Below are 18,731 nucleotides of genomic sequence, written 5' to 3'. Positions count from 1 at the left end.
GAAGCAGAGTTCCTCCCTAACCCAATTCAAGTGCAACTTGGACAATTGGATGGGAAACCGGAAATTCACCCCTAGTTTGGCACCTGTGTCACTAATGGACACAGGTAACTTGTAAATAGTTAAACTCCCAGGCTCATGCTTACACTTATCAAAGGTATCGGAACTTGTCAAAGGTTTGGGATGCATGGCTAGGCTTAAAAAGGCCATTGTGGTCATTAGCCTAGTAAACACATATGAACCTATGAATCCCCAAGCTAGAGTTTCCTTTGTGGGGTGTAAAGATAAGGACTGAGTCTAGAAACAACTTCACATCTTGACAGTGGTTCAAATCCAGCATTAGATGAAACTCTCATTGCCTGTTTTTATAAGTGTCTTTCCTGTGAATGTGTTACCTGTGTATCTATCTGTCTAACAACCTTCTGTTTTATCAGTTGTAGTCCTCAGCACTTGCCCAAGATCTGCCAGTGAGCAACTGTAGTATGTGATGCTAAATGGCATTTCAGGTGTTACTGCAAAATACCATGAGTGTTTGCCTTACAGCACATTGTACACCCAATTAACTTGGTATTTCCCTTAAAGCACATTTCATATATACTAGGTATAAAAGATTATTTCAGTGGCTATTACTCATGCAATTTGCACAGGCAACATATTTGTAATAGTCATTCCTATGTATTCTAAAGTCATGATAAAATGTTCTTATAATAATCACAGTCTAACTCTCTTTGGAAAATGATCCTCATACTGAAGTGGAACCCTGCTTGAACTCGGCTCTTTAATTTAGCTTAGTGAGTTTAAACCTTGGGATATAAAGAAAGCTAGGTTTATAGGTGGATTTTCTCCACTAAGTACTGTCTAAAGTGCTGGTGGCCACTCATTGTTGCTAAGCCTGTTTGCACTGTAGAAGCAAACCAAATGTAAGTATTTCTCTGTTTTTTCAAACAGGAAGCCTATTTGCTCACAGTGTACCATTGTGCAAATGGAGAAGGCAAGCACAGCACTGCAAGGCATATGTATGGACCAAGTTAAGATAAAGCAGATCTGTTGTACACAGAATAAGAATCGTATTTTCTTTATGATTCTTATTTGTGCAAAGTTTAGCAGGAAACATCAGTGAACACAAGTAAACACTACTACTTCACAGTCCGAGCTCAACACATCAAAGTATAATCACACGTGCGCTAATACTTTGCCAAAATCCATGCAATGCATTTCTCTGCATTGCACTTTAGGAAGACATAATGGATTATATTACTTCACTGAATGGAAATTATTTAATGTACTCAGTGATCTGTTTGCTTAACTGAACACTTCAGTCTGGACAGTTGGGTCTTAACTGCAGTACTGACACTTACAAATGATATACAACCACTAAGCCTTGACACACATAAATCATCCCTGGAGATTCAATAAACCCATTAGGCTTTGCTGTAAGCCTACATGGAGTTTATGTCTTTGCGCAAAAAGCAGCAGTGCTAATTCCATATGCATGCCATGCACCACATTTATAAGTAAGCAAGTGAAGTTTCATGGTCAGCAACAGTGTTGCCAGCTAGAATACCATGTAAAACAATGCAGACATGAGTAGACGTAAACCTGTTTACCTATGGGCAAACTAGGTCTGCAAGATTGTGCAGAATGCCACAGTTATTACCAGGGTAATAATAAAGCAATGTATATATTTCCAACACATTACATGAAAGTTTATACAGTGCAGAGCACTGTGGAAACCTGTGTCAGACATTCTGAATAACAGTTATGTAAATAGTCACTAAGGGTACATAGACTGCATTATAAATAAACAGTCAGTGGAAGTGTGTGTATTGAGAGGGGATAAACAGATAAAATGTAGGAATGAACACAGGAGAAGAGGACAGGTAAAACATGATAATGTATAGCAGATAAAGGCACGTCAATGAAGACAGTTGTAGAATGAACACTAATCAGATATCAACATGATACAGTATGGAATGCACAGTTATTGCATATTATTTGACTGTCACACAAGATGACATATAAATGAAAAAGATTATTTGTAATATAAGTATCCTGACATGAACAATGGACAGGACATATATCACAATGTCACAGGGTTGGCATATTCAATAGATGTTAGGTGCTTATTGTGAAGCTATGCAATATGAGTTGCCTGAATATCAATGTAATCTCAGCATAGGTCTCAACCAAGTGGGACACATAGTAGCAGGCCCATGGACAACATCAGATAGAAGAATGGGCAATCATGGACAATGTCAGAATAATGCCTCTAGTAATCCCACGTCTTTGACATAACATATGTGACTGTGAATGATCATAGATGGTTCTGCAAAAACACAATTGTACAACATTTGTGATTCATCAGATCTCTGAGAGGAATCAAGCACACCTTCCTCAAAATTTAACATCTGCCAGATGTGTTAGGAGGGACACTGTTACACCTGTATTTGAAATAACAAACGATCCTGGCAAGTTGACAGGTGTGCATGATATATATATGCCACAAGCCACCCTTTCATGAATGTAAACAATGCCATCAATGTTGTCTCTTAGCTATGTATTTACTTTGTGCTTCACAGGAACACATATCACAGATGCATCTTGTATAACTCCTTGAGGGGGTGTCTGCACCTTCATACTCTGAATTTTATGCACCTAAAAGAATAGTCAGGTATGGCTGCTATGATGTGGCAAAATTGGTACGCTTGAGTAACTCATCCCTTAAGATGTGTTGGAAGGTATATGCAAAAGAGTGCATTCATACCTCTCAACCTCTTAAAGCAAGAAATCTGGACAAAGGTATAAATAATGGGGGGGGGACAAATAACCAAAAATAGGGACAATTTTTAAATATAACTCTTACAAACTTAAAAAGTTAATAGAATAACATGTTTTGAATTAGCATGAATTTTCTGAAGAGTATAAAGTCTGAAACTCAAATGTCTGTCATCATTTTCAGACCTCAGTCTTCAAAGATTTGCCAAGGATTTGCCAGAAAACCACAATTTTATTAAAAATGGACCAAAAGTATCAGGCAAAAATCTGGACATTCTGCGAAAGTCTGTACAGTTGAGAGGTCTGGGTGCATTGTAATCAATTATTGGTGTGATGAGGGCCAAGAACAATGGCACTATAATGCCCTTTCATGTGGATGTCCAGCACATATTCAGGAGTTGTGCTGCATACAAAGGAGAGGTCACCACTGTGGGCACATGCTGGTGGATGTTCTGCATACTATCTACCTGAATATACAGGTCACATACCACTTGGTCTATTCATAGGTGTGTTCTGTTTATATTGTAATTATCTTGTGTAGTTCTGTTCATAATGGAAGTAATCCCCCATGAGTTTTCTTCATCTACTGTGTCCCCATGCCTGTGGCATCAGTCCTTTGTGTTTGTTGATATTATATGCATTATACCAATAACCACTTGGATTTTATTATTGCCCACAATTTGCAGTCCTCCACAAAGTTGGTTGGAGAATGGATGTTTAAGTTGGTTTTGATGCCAGAGACTTAAATAATGGACTTGAAAGGTCATAACAGAGCCCTGAGGTAGAGACCTGGTCACTGGACTCTAGGTAGAGGTGACCACACACTACAACATATTTATCTGTTAGGTATGTGATCCAGTTGTCTACCCATTTGGTGATGTAGGTGTCTATAGCCACTGGAGACAGTTTATCTGTAATACTTGTCTGTTGATTTGTGTGAAATTCCTTGACCAATCCAAGTTACACAGGATGATAGTCTTGTCATCATGCATGCCCTAGGTAACCTTCTTGAAGACAGTGAACAGATGTAACAGACATTGTGACACCCCCTCCACTGGCCCAGTAATCAAGGAGCCCCAGTCCTCACTACTGGCAACAGTGGAGGATGTACACACTGAGAGGATGACAAGTACACACACAGTAAAGGGCAATTTCCCTTAAGAGGACACAGAGACCACAATCAGTCTGGGACTGGTTTCTGCCTCTTTCTCCAAATCCCTGATAAGACTCCCCACTAGCACAGCTATAGAGTTGGGTCCTTAGCCAGGGTTACAAGCCAAGTCTTCCAACATTAGCACTCTCTCTTTCCAGCCAGTGCTTTGTGTCCCTGCCCAAGTAGCTGACACACACACACACTTTGAGATTTGTTTTACACACACACACACACACACACACACACACACACACACACACACACACACACACACACACACACACACACATGCACACACACACCTGGGGAAGGCTGGCATAGGTTTACTAGCTATGCTCCCTTCGGCCCAGACTATAAGGTAGTTATCACTGCCACCAGAACCTGTACTTTATCGGCTAGTATAAGGCCCTTACAAAGGGTGTCCAATCCTACTGTGTAATGTTACTATTAACCAAAATGGTAGTCTGACCAAGCAAGGCTATTGGAGTGGCCTGTACAGTGTCACCCAATAGATATGCAAGTTCTCTAAGAGCTTAAATATGTCTCACAAGTATCAGCCAGAAAGATAGGTTTAAATATATTTAATAATAAATAATAAAAGAACAAGGCAATACTCAGTAAATCCAACACAAGTTAATTCAGAGTTCAAAATCACAGGAAGTATTTAAAAGAACATTGCAGGGCAGTCTCAAATAATTACAGAAAACATCTAAACTAATTTTTACTATATTCTTATCTATATCTAAAAGAGATACTACCCTAAATCTTACAGCAAGGATACGGCAGATGTTGATAATGAGTAGATGGTCTTGCTAGGTCTAAGACAAAATACAAAACACAGTCTCTCTCTGAGATAGTTCTTAAATTAATATCAAATATTACTGCTGGGTTAACTTGGATGACATCACTTTTTGTCACCTACATTCAGTTCCCATGCTAAAACAGAAAGTAACCGAATTTAACATCTCTGTGAGAAAAATACATATCTCTCAGATGTTTGCAGATCTTGGAAGTCGTAAAACAATAAAAAGCTTTTACATTTTAAACCTAATAATTACTTCTCTTTCAAGACAATACAAAAACAACTAGCTCTAGACATTGTGTCTGCTACACTGAAACTGAGAGAGAACTTCTATAGCACAATCGTATAGCAATTTAATTGCAACTTATTTTCTTGAAGTTTTGCAAGTTAACCCTTTTATGTTCTAGTTTCTACTGTTAAAACATACATTTGCACAGGTATATAGTTTATATGCATTTCGAATCTAAGTCATCAGGGCATGCTGTGGTTGCAGTTTAGCTCAGTACATAACATACAGTATAAATCATATCAATATTCACAAATGACAGAATTATTAACAAAATTCCAGATAGCTGGGCTGGCAATATTTCCCTATATCACATTTCTCATATATTAATTTGTTGACAGTGGTTGGATAGCCATATCACATATTAATTGGTTTGTAGTGGTGTGGATAGTGAATTCCTGTAGCCTGTGTACAGTGCTTACTGAAGGTGTTTGTACTCTCAATCAGCCATGCAGTGAACATTCAGAGTTTCACATCACAATTGTTTTATTTTTTTGTTAGCTTAGATAGTCAGGGAGAGCAGGCAAGCATGTCAGCAGAGGAATATGGCAAGCTGAGAAAGAACCATTTGGCTGAGACGTGCCAGGTTAAAGGATGGGTGCATGCCAACGTAAGGCAGAAGTGATTGTAGTTTTGGACACAGCTGCATCACAGACCAGTGATCAGGAGGACAACTAGGCTGGCCTTGGAGATGTACAACTCTCAGAAAATGGACAGCTCAATGTTTCCACACAGGACTTAAAAATCCATCTAAAGTTAAAGAGGTTTGAGCTGGAGGCCAAGCATTTGGAAACAGAACCAGCAGAGAGACTGAGACGTCTAGAGGCTGAGGAAAATGAGCAACTGAGATGTCTTAAGGCTGAGGAAAATGAAAAACTGAGACATCTAGAGGCTGAGGAAAATGAGAAACTGTGACATCTAGAGGCTGAGGAGAAGGGAAGACAGAGGCAACATGAAAGGGAGATTCTGACTCTTCGCCAGAGTCATGGAGGTAATGGGGAAGGGAGTAAGTGAACCCCAGAAGCAACAAAGGTAAGTAAATTTCTTCCACAATTTACAGAGAAGGATAATTTTGATAGTTTCATTCATATGTTTGAAAAGGTATGTAAACAGCATAATGTTGACCAAGGGCTCTGGATACAGTTCCTGACCCCCTTACTCCATGGTATAGCTGTAAATGCTATTTCTAAATTGTCTGATACTGATTGTTTAAATTATAATATTGTAAAAAACTGTTTCTTAGAATGCTTTAAGTTAACACCTGAAGCTTATAGGAAAAAGTTTTGTGAGCATAGACGCAAGGCAGATGAAAGTGTGTGTGTGAATATATCGCTGAACTAAGCACTTATTTTTATAGGTGGGTGAGTGGGTGTCAGGTCATCATTTTTGAAGGGCTGGCAGACTTTTTGATGAGGGAACAAGCCCTTAGCATTTTGCCTGAGGACATGGGAATCTGGTTAGCTGATAGACAATGCAGTAGTGTAGATGAGTGGGGGAAGAAGGGAGACCTATACCCAGCAAGCTAGGGCATCACTGCACAGGAAAGGAAGACCGAGTGCTGCTAATGAGTTTAAGGGAACCCATGGTGGGCAGCCCAGACTGCCCCAACAGAGTCTGCCAGTAGCAGGGGAAGCCACTAATCCATGTACATGTCCAGGTTAACCCTTTTATGTTCTAGTTTCTACTGTTAAAACATACATTTGCACAGGTATATAGTTTATATGCATTTCTAATCTAAGTCAGCAGGGCATGCTATGGTTACATTTTAGCTCAGTACATAACATACAGTATAAATCATATCAATATTCACAAATGACATAGAATTATTTACAACATTCCAGATAGCTGGACTGGCAATATTTCCCTATATCACATTTCTCATATATTAATTGGTTGACAGTGGTCAAGGGTTAAATGTTCTGAATGCAACCAGTGGGGCCATGTAGCATATAGATATCCACAGAGGTAAGGTTTGTAACAAAAAGGGGGGAGATCCAGTAAGTGGGAATGACAAAATGCCAGCAGTAAGTTGCCTGGAGACAACAAGGGTACCAGACTACCACAATAGGTTATATCCTATCTTGGTGGATGGGAAAGAGGCCACCTCCCTTCCCAGCTCCCCTTCCACAAGAAGTCTTTTATTCTCTGACAGCGTTGCCTCGCTGTCAGTCCAAGTACTACTACTCACCTCTGCCCTTGCAATCACTCTGTCCAAGGGAACATCAGTATTCACAAGCAGCTATGGCTCACTTTCAGTCTCACTGCTACAGGGTAGCTCCCTCCCTGAAGTAACCACCTTTCCAGTCCTGGCTGCAAGTGTGACCTAACCATTGTGAAGCCTGCAGTGCTTAAAGAGGAGTACTACTTGCTTGGGCAGTTTACTCCAGTCAGAGCTTTAGGAGGGACCCCATTCCAAATACCTTTGGCTAGGGTTCACCTTGACTGGGAGGGTGGAAAAGGAAGCCAGCAAGTAGGTGTGTTTGAGGATATCCCTGAAGATGTCCTGATAGTAAATAATTTTGATAATTTAGTACCCTGTATGCATGCAGTTATGCGCAGCCAGGCTTGGAGACAAGCATGTTGGTCTGGTAGCCTGGGGTAGACCCAGACAGACTGTACACTTGCAGCCAGGACTAGTGAGGTGGTTACTTCAGGAGAGAGCTACCCTGTAGCAGTTAGACTGATGGTGAGCCATAGCTGCTTGTGGGTACTGATGTTCCCTTGAACAGAGTGACTTCAAGGGCAGAGCTGAGTAGTAGTACCTGGGCTGACAGTGAGGCACCACTGTCAGAGAATACCAGACTTTTTGTGGAAGGGGAGCTGAGAAGGGTTACAAAGAGAGAGCTGAGACAGGCTCAGCTCTCAGACCCTACATTACAGGCCTGAGGGAGGTAGCTAGTGAGGCACCTAATTCTCAAGGGAAGGGGGAATCTCTACATTGAGACAAAGGGTTACTGTATATAAAGTTGACCCCCCTGGGAGGGCTAGAGGGTGAGAGAATACAGCAGTTGGTAGTGCCCAGAGCCTACCCTATGGCACTTCTACCCATAGCCCATGATATTCCCTTTGCAGGTCATTTGGGCATAAAATGTACAAAGGGTCATATTATGCAGAACTTTTATTGGCCTGGGATTTTGCAGCAACTGTGAGCAGTACAAAAAAGGTAGGTAAGACAGGAGACAAGGTAAAAGCTCCTTTGCTGCCTTTGCCTGTGACTGATGAGTCATTTCAGAGGGTAGCTATGGATATTGTGGGGCCTCTGAGTTCCCAAAGTACCACAAGGAAAAGGTATATCCTAGTGGTAGTAGATTATGCTACAGATACCCTGAAGCAGTAGCTCTATCCTCCATCGAGGCAGAAAAGATGGCAAATGCTTTGCTAGAGATTTTCAATAGGGTAGGTTTCCCAAAAGAAATACAGACTGACCAAGGTGCCAATTTCATGTCAGACCTGCTGGCTTGTCTGTGGAAGTATTGCGGGGTGAAGCACCTAAAGACCAACCCCTACCATACCCAGACTAATGGTCTTGTTGAGAGGTTAAACTCTACACTCAGGTCCATGGTATGGGCATTTGCAGACCAGTTTAAGAGGGAGTGGGACAATTATTTGCCCCATCTGTTGTTTGCTTACAGAGAGGTGCCCCAGGAATCCACAGGTTTTCCACCCTTTGAGTTGTTGTATGGGCATAGGGTGAGGGGGACCTCTAGATGTGATTCAAGATGAGTAGGAGGGTGAGTGTGAATCCCACCAGGAGTCTGTTATGGCATATGTCCTAAACCTCAGGACAAGGCTCAGGGAACTGATGGGCCTGGCCCAGGAAAACCTGGCAGAAGCCCAACAGCAGAAAAAGATCTGGTATGACAGGAATGCCAGAGCTAGGGAGTATGCTGTAGGGCAAAAGGTAATGGTTCCCATTCCTGTTGGACACAACAAGTTTCAGGCAGTCTGGGAGAGACCCTACATGGTAGCAAGGAAGGTCAGTGATGTTAACTACATGGTAGAACTGGTGGGCAGGAGACAGGGCCACAAATTGTACTATGTTAACATGATGAAACCTTACTATTATAGGGAAGCCCTTGTGCTGAGTTTTTGCAGTGGATGGCAGGTGGAGTCTGAGGGGCATCTGGTGACTGATCTCCTCAATGAGGTTTGGACTGACACTTCAGTGGAAGGGGTAGCAATGTCCCAACAGCTATCCTCTACCAGGTTCGGGAAATCCAAGCAGTGTTATGGAGTTTGGGGGTATGTTCACTGGGAAACCAGGGTGCACCCATCTGGTGCAGCACAATGTGAATACAGGACTCCAAAGGCCTATTAAGCAGGCCCATTATAGGGTGCCTGAGAGAGTCAAACAGACTCTGAGGGAGAATATATAGGAAATGGTGGAACTAGGGATAATTCAGGAGTTCAGCAGTCCCTGGGCCTCAAAGAAAAAGGATGGCAGCACCAGGTTCTGTGTGGACAACAAGAAATTAAGTAGTAACACAGAGTCAGATGCTTTCCCCATGCCTAGGACATATGAAGCCCTAGAGCAGTTGGGTGTGGCTAAGTATCTTACCACTATTGATCTTACCAAGGGTTACTGGCAGGTGGCCTTGCCTCCCATTGCTAGAGAGAGGTCAGCCTTTGTGACTCCTTTTGACTTGTATGAGTTTACAAAGATGCCCTTTGGGATGAAAAATGCCCCAGCAACTTTCCAGAGGCTGGTAGATTGTATCCTAGCAGGAGCAGCAGATTTTGCCCTTGCTTACCTGGATGATATTTCCATTTACAGCCATTCCTGACAAGAACACTTTCAGCATTTCAGGGTGGTGCTGGGCAGACTACAGAGGGCAGGGTTGACCATTAAGCCCAGCAAATGTCAGCTGGATATGACAGAGGTCTCCTACCTGGGACATAGAGTGGGGAGTGGTAAGATCAGGCCAGAACCTGCTAAAGTGGAAGCCATTCAGGCATGGCCTGCCCCTGTTACTCAAAAGCAGATGAGGGTATTTCTAGGGACAGTGTGGTACTACAGTAAATTTGTCCCCAATTATATTACCATAGCTGCTCCCCTCACAAACCTGACAAGGAAAAAACAAGCCAGATAAGGTTGTGTGGACCCCAGTATGTGAGCAGGCATTCCAGAAGGTTAAAGGATATTTGGGAGGACCCCTTGTGTAAGCTAGTCCAGATTACAGCAAAGAATTTGTTGTGCTTCAAACCATGGGGTGGGGACTGTTCTTAGCTGGGTTTCATCAGAGGGAGAGGAGCACCCAGTGGTATATCTCAGTCATAGGCTCCAACCCAGGGTGGAATGCTATGCAGCTGTAGCCATAGAGTGGGCACTACCGAAACTTCAGCCTTATCTGTATGGAAGATAATTCACTGTAGTTACAGACCACAATCCCTTAACATGGCTACATTGAGCCAGCCAGCAAAATGCTAAGTTACTAAGGTGGAGTCTAGGGTTGCAAGCATATGACATGACAGTGCAGCACCGCAGTGGGGTTAGCAATGCCAATGCAGATGGGTTCTCAAGACAGGGAATGGGGTAAGGTATTCCCAGATAGGGTCAACCCTCTCAAACAACATTTCTCAACGGTCACTTGAAAAACTAGCTTGAATTTTTTGGGGGGGCAGAAATATGATAAAGGGAAATATTGCCAGCCCAGCTATCTGGAATTGTGTTAATAATTCTATGTCATTTGTGAATATTGATATGATTTATGCATAACTGTATGTTATGTACTGAGCTAATATGTAACCACAACATGCCCTGCTGACTTAGAACAGAAATGCATATAAACTATATACCTGTGCAAATGTATGTTTTAACAGTAGAAGCTAGAACATAAAAGGGTTAACTTGCAAAACTTGAAGAAAATACATTGAAATTAAATTGCTTTATGATTGCATTATAAAAGCTCTACCTCAGTTTTAGTGTAGTAGACATAATATCTAGAGCTAGAAGTTTTTGTATGGTCTTGAAAGAGAAGTAATTACTGGGTTTAAATGTAAAAGTGTTTTATTATTTTATGACTTCCAAGATCTGCAACCATCTGAGAGATATGTATTTTTTACACAGAGATGTTAAATTTGGTTAGTTTCTGTTTTAGCCTGGGAACTGAAGTCAAGTGACAAAAAGTGATGTCTTCCAAGTTAACCCAGCAGTAATAATTGATATTAATTTAAGAACTCTCTTAGAGAGAGACTGTGCATTTTGTGTATTGTCTTGTACCTAGCAAGAACATCCACTCATCAACATCTGCACTTGCCTTTCTGTAAGTAAGATTTAGGGCATAGTATCTCTTTTAGATATAAATAGGAATATAGTAAATATTAGTTTAGATGCTTTTTGTATTTATTTCACTGTCCTGCAATGTTGTTTTAAATACTTCCTGTGATTTTGAACTCTAAAGTAACTGTGTTGGATTTACTGAATATTGTATTGTTCTTTTATTATTTATTACTAAATATAGTTAAACCTACCTCTGTGTCTGATATTTGTGAGACATATTTAAGCTCTTACAGTACTTACATATATATTTGATGACACTGTACAGGCCACTCCAACAGTCTTGCTTGGTCAGGCTACCCTTTGGATTAACAGTAATATTACACAGTAGGATTGGACACCCTTTCTAAGGGACTTTTAGTAGCTGATAAGCAGGGGTTCTGGTGGCAGTGATAACTACCTTACAGTCAGGGCAGAAGGGAGCATAGCTAGTAAACCTATGTGAGCTTTCCCAAAGTGTGTGTGTGTGTGTGTGTGTGTGTGTGTGTGTGTGTGTGTGTGTGTGTGTGTGTGTGTGTGTGTGTGTGTGTGTGTGTGTGTGTGTGTGTGTGTGTGTAAAGCCAATCTCAAAGTGTGTGTGTGTGTCAGCAACTTGGGCAGGGACATGAAGCACTGCTTGGAGAGAGAGAGTGTTGGAGGACTTGACTTGTAACCCTGGCTAAGGACTCAACTCTATAGCTGTGCCAGTGGGGAGTCTTATTGGGGATCTGGCGAAAGAGGCAGAAACCAGCCACAGACTGACTCTGGTCTCTGTGTGCTCTTAAGGGAAATTGCACTTTACTGTGTGTGTACTTGTCATCCTCCCATTGTGTATGTCCCCCACTGTTGCTAGTGGTGAGGATTGGGGCTCCTTGATTACTGGGCCAGTACAGAGGGCATCACAGACATGATGCAGCCTTAAGAAATCAATCATGGGCTAGTACACAACAGGGATATTACCTGTGCCCTTTTACAGAAGGACCATGATGACTCCTTGGCCTACCTCATAGATGAGATCAGGATGGGTGTCTAACTCCATGCATCAGGTGATGGTCCCCCCCATCAGAAGGATGCATGTCACTGTACAACCGTTTATGGGAACATAGTCTGTTGGGAGGCTGTGTTAAAGTACAGATAAAACTGTGTCTGGTAAGTCATGTTTTAAGTAACACTATAGGCAACCTCTGAAGTTATCAGGGCCCATTGTTTCTGTGTTATTAGCTGTAGAGAGCACACAGATGAGCTGCCCTCCTGAGAATAAAAAATGACTAATGTTTGCATGTATAGTTTGGCTGATGGCCAGTGACAGTGCGGGGGTGACATGTGAGACACACTGTCAGATAGCGGATTGTCTGTTACTTCTGGTCAGGTATATCTGTTGACATCCATACACAGATCTGTGCTTAGTTGTGTATTCCACTTAACATTTCATATGTACTGGAATAAATGATTTGTAAAAAGACCTCCAAATACAACCTTGGTCATTCATCACATTCCACACACTACTGCTATGGACACAGTTATACAACTGTATCAGTGTCACATCCTAACATCACTTGCACAATGTATGCCTATATGTTTTTCATGGGAAAGCTGTGTTTGAGTGGCCTGCTGTCATATCAGCACACATTACATATTGGTTGTTTATGGCTCATGCAGAACACTTCCAGACACAGATGCTGATAGTCACACAATAGTGCTGCTGACCACCTCAATAATTCTTGGGTATAGAAACACAGCTGCACATACAATGAATTCCACAAGGTTGCAATGCATCCATGTGATACATCGATTGTGTATATCACAGCATTACATGTGTATGAGACAAGACTTATTTGACTATGTAATCGGTATGAATCAATATTGAAGTCTGTCACAGAACATTTAATGATGGCATCTAGACACATGCACGCCTGTGCCATACTGCAAGTGCCACTGTGATGGTAGAATGTGTGTTGTGTAGAAGGTTGATCTGTTACACTTCAGCAACACATGTCCTAATACACCAATAATATACATAACAGTGTATCATATCGGATCTACCTTAGTAGATCGACATGTTAAAAGAGCGAACACGAATTAACAGATGCCAGAAGATCGCAAGTCACTTCACCGATGCCAGAAGATCGACAGTGCACAAACACGACATCGCATACACCCGACACATCATACCAACAAACAAAACAAATCCCCTATCCAAAACCCACACACACAACACAAGCACACCAAAATCCTTACAAACGAACACCAACCCATACATACACAACTATCTACAACCCTAACCCAAACCCTAAACCTAAGGTCCATCACTATCGCACACTCACCTAACCCGCGCCCTAACCCTAACTCACTTATCCCACCCCTACCCCTAAAGACCACCAACATCGCACACTTACTTTACTCGCACCCTTACCTAACCCGCGCCCTAACCCTAACTCACTTATCCCACCCCTACCCCTACAGACCACCAACATCACACACTTACCTTACTCGCACCCTATCGTCCGTCACTACCGCATACTTACACATCCTTTCCCCATCGCAGTGTTCTCATCGTCGGTGTCTTCCTCCGTCGGTCTTCTGCCTTGTCGATCTTCTGGCGTCGGTGAAGTGACTTGCGATCTTCTGGCGTCGGTTAATTCATGTTCACTCTTTTAACATGTCGATCTACTAAGGTAGATCCATCATATCATATCAGCAGTTCTCAGGAGACATATTAATACAGTTGTTAAAGAAGGAGTAGGTACTGCAATTGTTTGTATCAATGGCCATCAATACATTATCTCACATCACAGATTGAAAGACTCTCTAGTAGCCATACTATACATCCACACCTCAATATAGCACATGTCAATGACAGCAACATTGCCATGTCAACTGTTAATGGGGTCATAGGACATTATTAGGTTAACGGCAAACATCATATAAAATCCTAGCCATTATTATACCATTGAAAACAAACTATATATACATTGTGGAAGATAGTAAGACTATTTTGTGTATGTGTATATTTGTTTGATTTCATTAAACACTGCCACTGTCCATAAGGGACATGTGCACCACAACATGACAGAATTAACAATCACACATGTAGTGGTCTGGAGTTGGCTTGCAGAAGCTCATGGAAGGACTTTGCTTTCATGATGTGTGTATACATAACTGACATGAGGACATCCTCCACCGCTCTGCAGGAAGGCTGTCATATTGCCAGAGAAAAAAGGAGGATGTTGGATGCATGGGTCTACACGAAAGGTTCCTCTAAGTGGTAGTAAAATGAAGGGAGATTACAAAGTTCATATAATGACTATAATGTACCAACAAACACACACATACAGCAGTAGACTGTGCCTGATTTGAACATTACACCTGTGTAAATATAGAATATGAATACCATGCAATATAATGGTAGCAACACCACTTATGTCTGACTGTAACACTGTCATGTTGCACTTATGGAGTATGTTATGATCACTGTATGCTGAGAAGAGCATGTTGGGAGGCATGCAAGACATGGATGTGGAGTCCCATCCCTGTGGAAAGTTGTATCAAAATAGTTATATGTATGTATAGAAACTCAAGTTGCCTGCTGTCAGATTGGAACCCTTACATGTGTAGGTAAAGTAGCTTGCAAACACAGTAGTTAATGGTACTGCTACAGCACAGGTTTGTCTTGCATACTGTCAGCATGTGTGTTATAAAGGTTGACATCAGTGTATTCTACAAAAAGATGTTCTGAGGAGCATCTGACATAGCTATGGACTGACATATTGTTCAAAAATTGTCAACATAGTGATTGCTGAATGCACACACAGTTGACTGCAGTGAAAATAGTACCACTACCTACCTATTTATAAACCACAGTACTTAATGCAAGCACCACAGCACAAGTCTGGCTTTTATAGGGTCCAACTACATGTTATAGCTGATGACTTCAGCTGTGTTTGGTGAGATGAAGATAGCAATAGCAGTGTCTTACATGGTGGTGTAAAATATTCTCTCGAATGTCAACCAAGTGAACACACACAAACAATACAAATTAACTGCAGCGAGAATAGAACCCCCATCTACCTATTTACAAAATTCAGCGTTTAGCATAAGCACCATAGCACAAGTCTGACTTTTGCAATGCTGCATGTTTGAGAGTAGATTTTGTGAGGCCTGCATTAAATGGATGTGTATGCATGTACAACTGTCAAAATATTGGTAGTCCATGGGATTGTACTGATGAACATAGGATACACAGTTATGCCCTTCTGACTAGACAGACACACAACTTGACTGCAGTGAGATTAGAATCCATACCTAATTAGATACACCAGCTAAAGAACTCAGTACTTAATTATAGTGACACAGCACAAGTCTGAGTTTTGCTATGCTGCAGGAAAATTTATTGTGGATGGCATCATCATTGGATGTTTGAGAGTAGATGTTGGGAGGCCTCTATGAAATGGATGGGTAGCCATGTACGCCCATCAATATATTAAAGTTGTTCACTTATGTGTGTGGTGTGTGAGTCTATTTTTGACCAGATTAAAGGTGTTAAAATGGGGTAGATAGGAAAGTGGTGAAATGGGGTTGCAATCAGACAGATGAACAAAGGGAAATCAATATAGGAATGTGCAGGAGGGAGGTAGGAAAGAACCATAGCTATCCACTTCTTCAACCATGTAAATTGAAAATATCTATAGAATATTGGTTGAATTTGGACTGTTACCTGAACAAAAATGGGTGACAACAATGAAATCATGTTGTATAGCCAACTGGTCCAAATCAAGTGTGTCAAGAAGACACCTGTGTGAAGTGGAAAACTGTGTATGGGAAGATATTTTATTTTGTGGGACAGGTGCTATTTTTTATTTTTTACTTTATTAATAGAGGAATGTTGGGTAAGGGACATAGGTATTTCTTGGTCAGGTAAGTGGGGTAGGTGAGGAAGTAGATGGAGGCCAACAAGACAAACAAGATAAGACACATGGATGGTGAGGGACACAACAGGTTGGGAGATACCATGATTGGGGATAGAGAGAGAACATCAGATGCCCATGGCCATCAAACAAGGGGATAGTGAGAATCTAGTCCTCACCCACAGAACTGTTATTACTGTCCACTTTCTTTGCTGGTGGTTGTCTGAGTGCTTGCTATCTTTTCTTATGGACTCTAAAAGACAGCATCTTCTCTATCTGGTGGTGCTGTGCATGTCCCTACTCACCAAGCCTGGCAACTCCTGGTGGGTGACAAGATCTCTACTTCTGCCACTATTCCTAGAGGGTACCACAGCACCAGCTGCTGGGGTAATGCTACCTGATGTAGAGGGCCCAGGTAGTGCAGCGGCAGAAGAGGTAGTGCTGCCAGGTTGGGTTCCAGATACACTAGGCATCAGTACAGGAGCCAGTGGATCAGTGGCAGTCTGACCCGCAGTGGGTGGCTTGGCAGTTAACAACCTTCCTGAATACCTGCAGGATGAGAACACCTGCAGACAGGAAGCTGACAGCAGACAATTTCAAAATTGATATATTGTTTCCTCTATGGTTTGCCACCACACAATCACGCTAAGTGGTGTTGAGTGGCAGTTAGCATGGGTCTACTTGTAAATTTTGATTTTGCTGTAAAACATTTTATAAGTTGTCAGAAATTGATGACATGGAAGTATTTTGATCACACATATAAAAATAAAAAAGAGAGATAAGGGGTGAGGCAAGAGAAAAAAATAAAGATTATTAGTACCATCATATGTGACATACAATGCATTATCACAATAATAAAGTATTTATTTCTACTTTTACATTTAAGTATACTTCTTAGGAACTACAAACTGTAACTGATGATTGCTCAAAGTAATCCTTGGAAAGTGCATATATTGCACATATGCTTGGTCAGATTATATTGATTAAGCTAACAGCAGGGTATTTATGACACTTGTTGAAATTATTATGTAATATTTTTATATAATTTCACTATATATATTTGTTACTCATGGTATTTGATCCCACAGTATCTGACTACAGTATTGTAGTTGACTCCTACAGCTGGCTTATGCTAAAGACAGAGGCATGCATGCTTGATTTTACAGTTAGGTTATGCATGCTTCATTTGTTACTAGTGTACAGAAGAGCAATACTTTAGATAAAATAACAGTTATGTTGTGCTGCATACATACCCCTTGCTTCCCTCAGTCTTTCTAAATACTCAGCATGGGCTTCTCTATTTGCCATTATCTCCTGGTTGGCTTTGGAATAAAAATAAGAGAACAAGAGAAGAGTATTAAGCATACCAGCCTTGCCTATATGCAGCTGCCTATCTGGTTTTAATTCTCTTTATCTATATACTTATCAGGAGCGGCCTTAGGTCAACTGGTGCCTTAGGCAAAAGGGTTCCATGGCGCCCCCCACCATATAGCTCGGTGCCCACATCCTGGTCTACCTACACCAAATAAATACTGGAAAAGTGCCTGTGCTAGAGCAGCGCCCTAGGCGGCCGGATAGTTGGCCTATGCCTAAGGCCGGCTATGATACTTATACAACTATGGGATGTCAGCAGTCCTAAACCCAACTTGAGTGCATCCTGCTTTTGCCTTTTGAGGTTATTAAAATGGTGCCTACACTGTTATTTGTGTGGAAAGCCAATCTCACTGGACACAACCTTGGCCAGACTATTCCATGACTCAGACTTGTACTGGGAGTGGGTATAGTCTCCCTGCAAGAGCCTTTGAGTGTGGCTCTTCAAAAGAAGTCCAATAAAGATTCTGGACTCCTCAACACCCCATCTTTGTGCCCTAAATTGGGCACCTTCCCTTCTATCTCCAGACATGTCTGATCATGACAAACAGCAACAAAGAATAGTGCTTTTCCACCAATTCCTGTTATCATGTTTACTGCTAGTGCACAAACCCGAACAACGATGCCAACTGCATTTTCGTGATGTTAAGCGGAGAGCAGCAGTGCCTAACAGAGAGAAAAATAGTTTTTGAAATAGGAAGGTTAATCTGACAGTTGGCATTAGTTTATGGCCTGGTTGCTGCTGTAACTGTTAGGTGATTCATCTTTGCAGGCATGTACTGGGGGTATACATTTTATGACCTGACAATTTTTTTGTGTGGCTTTACACACTGATAAAATTAATGTGTATAATGTGGGATTCAAACCTATGCATTAGAGACAAAACACATTATTCCACATAGGTGATTTTTCATTATTGCTACAGTAGAAGTACTTATTGGACCTGCTCATTAATTATATATAAATACACATAACATAGTGAGGGGTTATTCATGTATATGTTAACCTGACAAGGTCCTGGTTTATACATTCATGTGTGTTTGACTATCATTCATGTCTGAAGGCCATCCAAGGCCAGGGAAGACAATTATAATTACATAAACAGAATATTCAGTATACCCTCTGTCACACATATAATCCATATGAGCTCTACTGCCACACATACTTATTATTTATAATTATGTTAT

The sequence above is a fragment of the Protopterus annectens genome, chromosome 4.part0 (assembly GCF_019279795.1).
Source record: "Protopterus annectens isolate FY-2018-M chromosome 4.part0, PAN1.0, whole genome shotgun sequence".
NCBI lineage: Eukaryota > Metazoa > Chordata > Ceratodontiformes > Protopteridae > Protopterus > Protopterus annectens.
Note: the sequence above shows the minus strand (reverse complement) of the source record.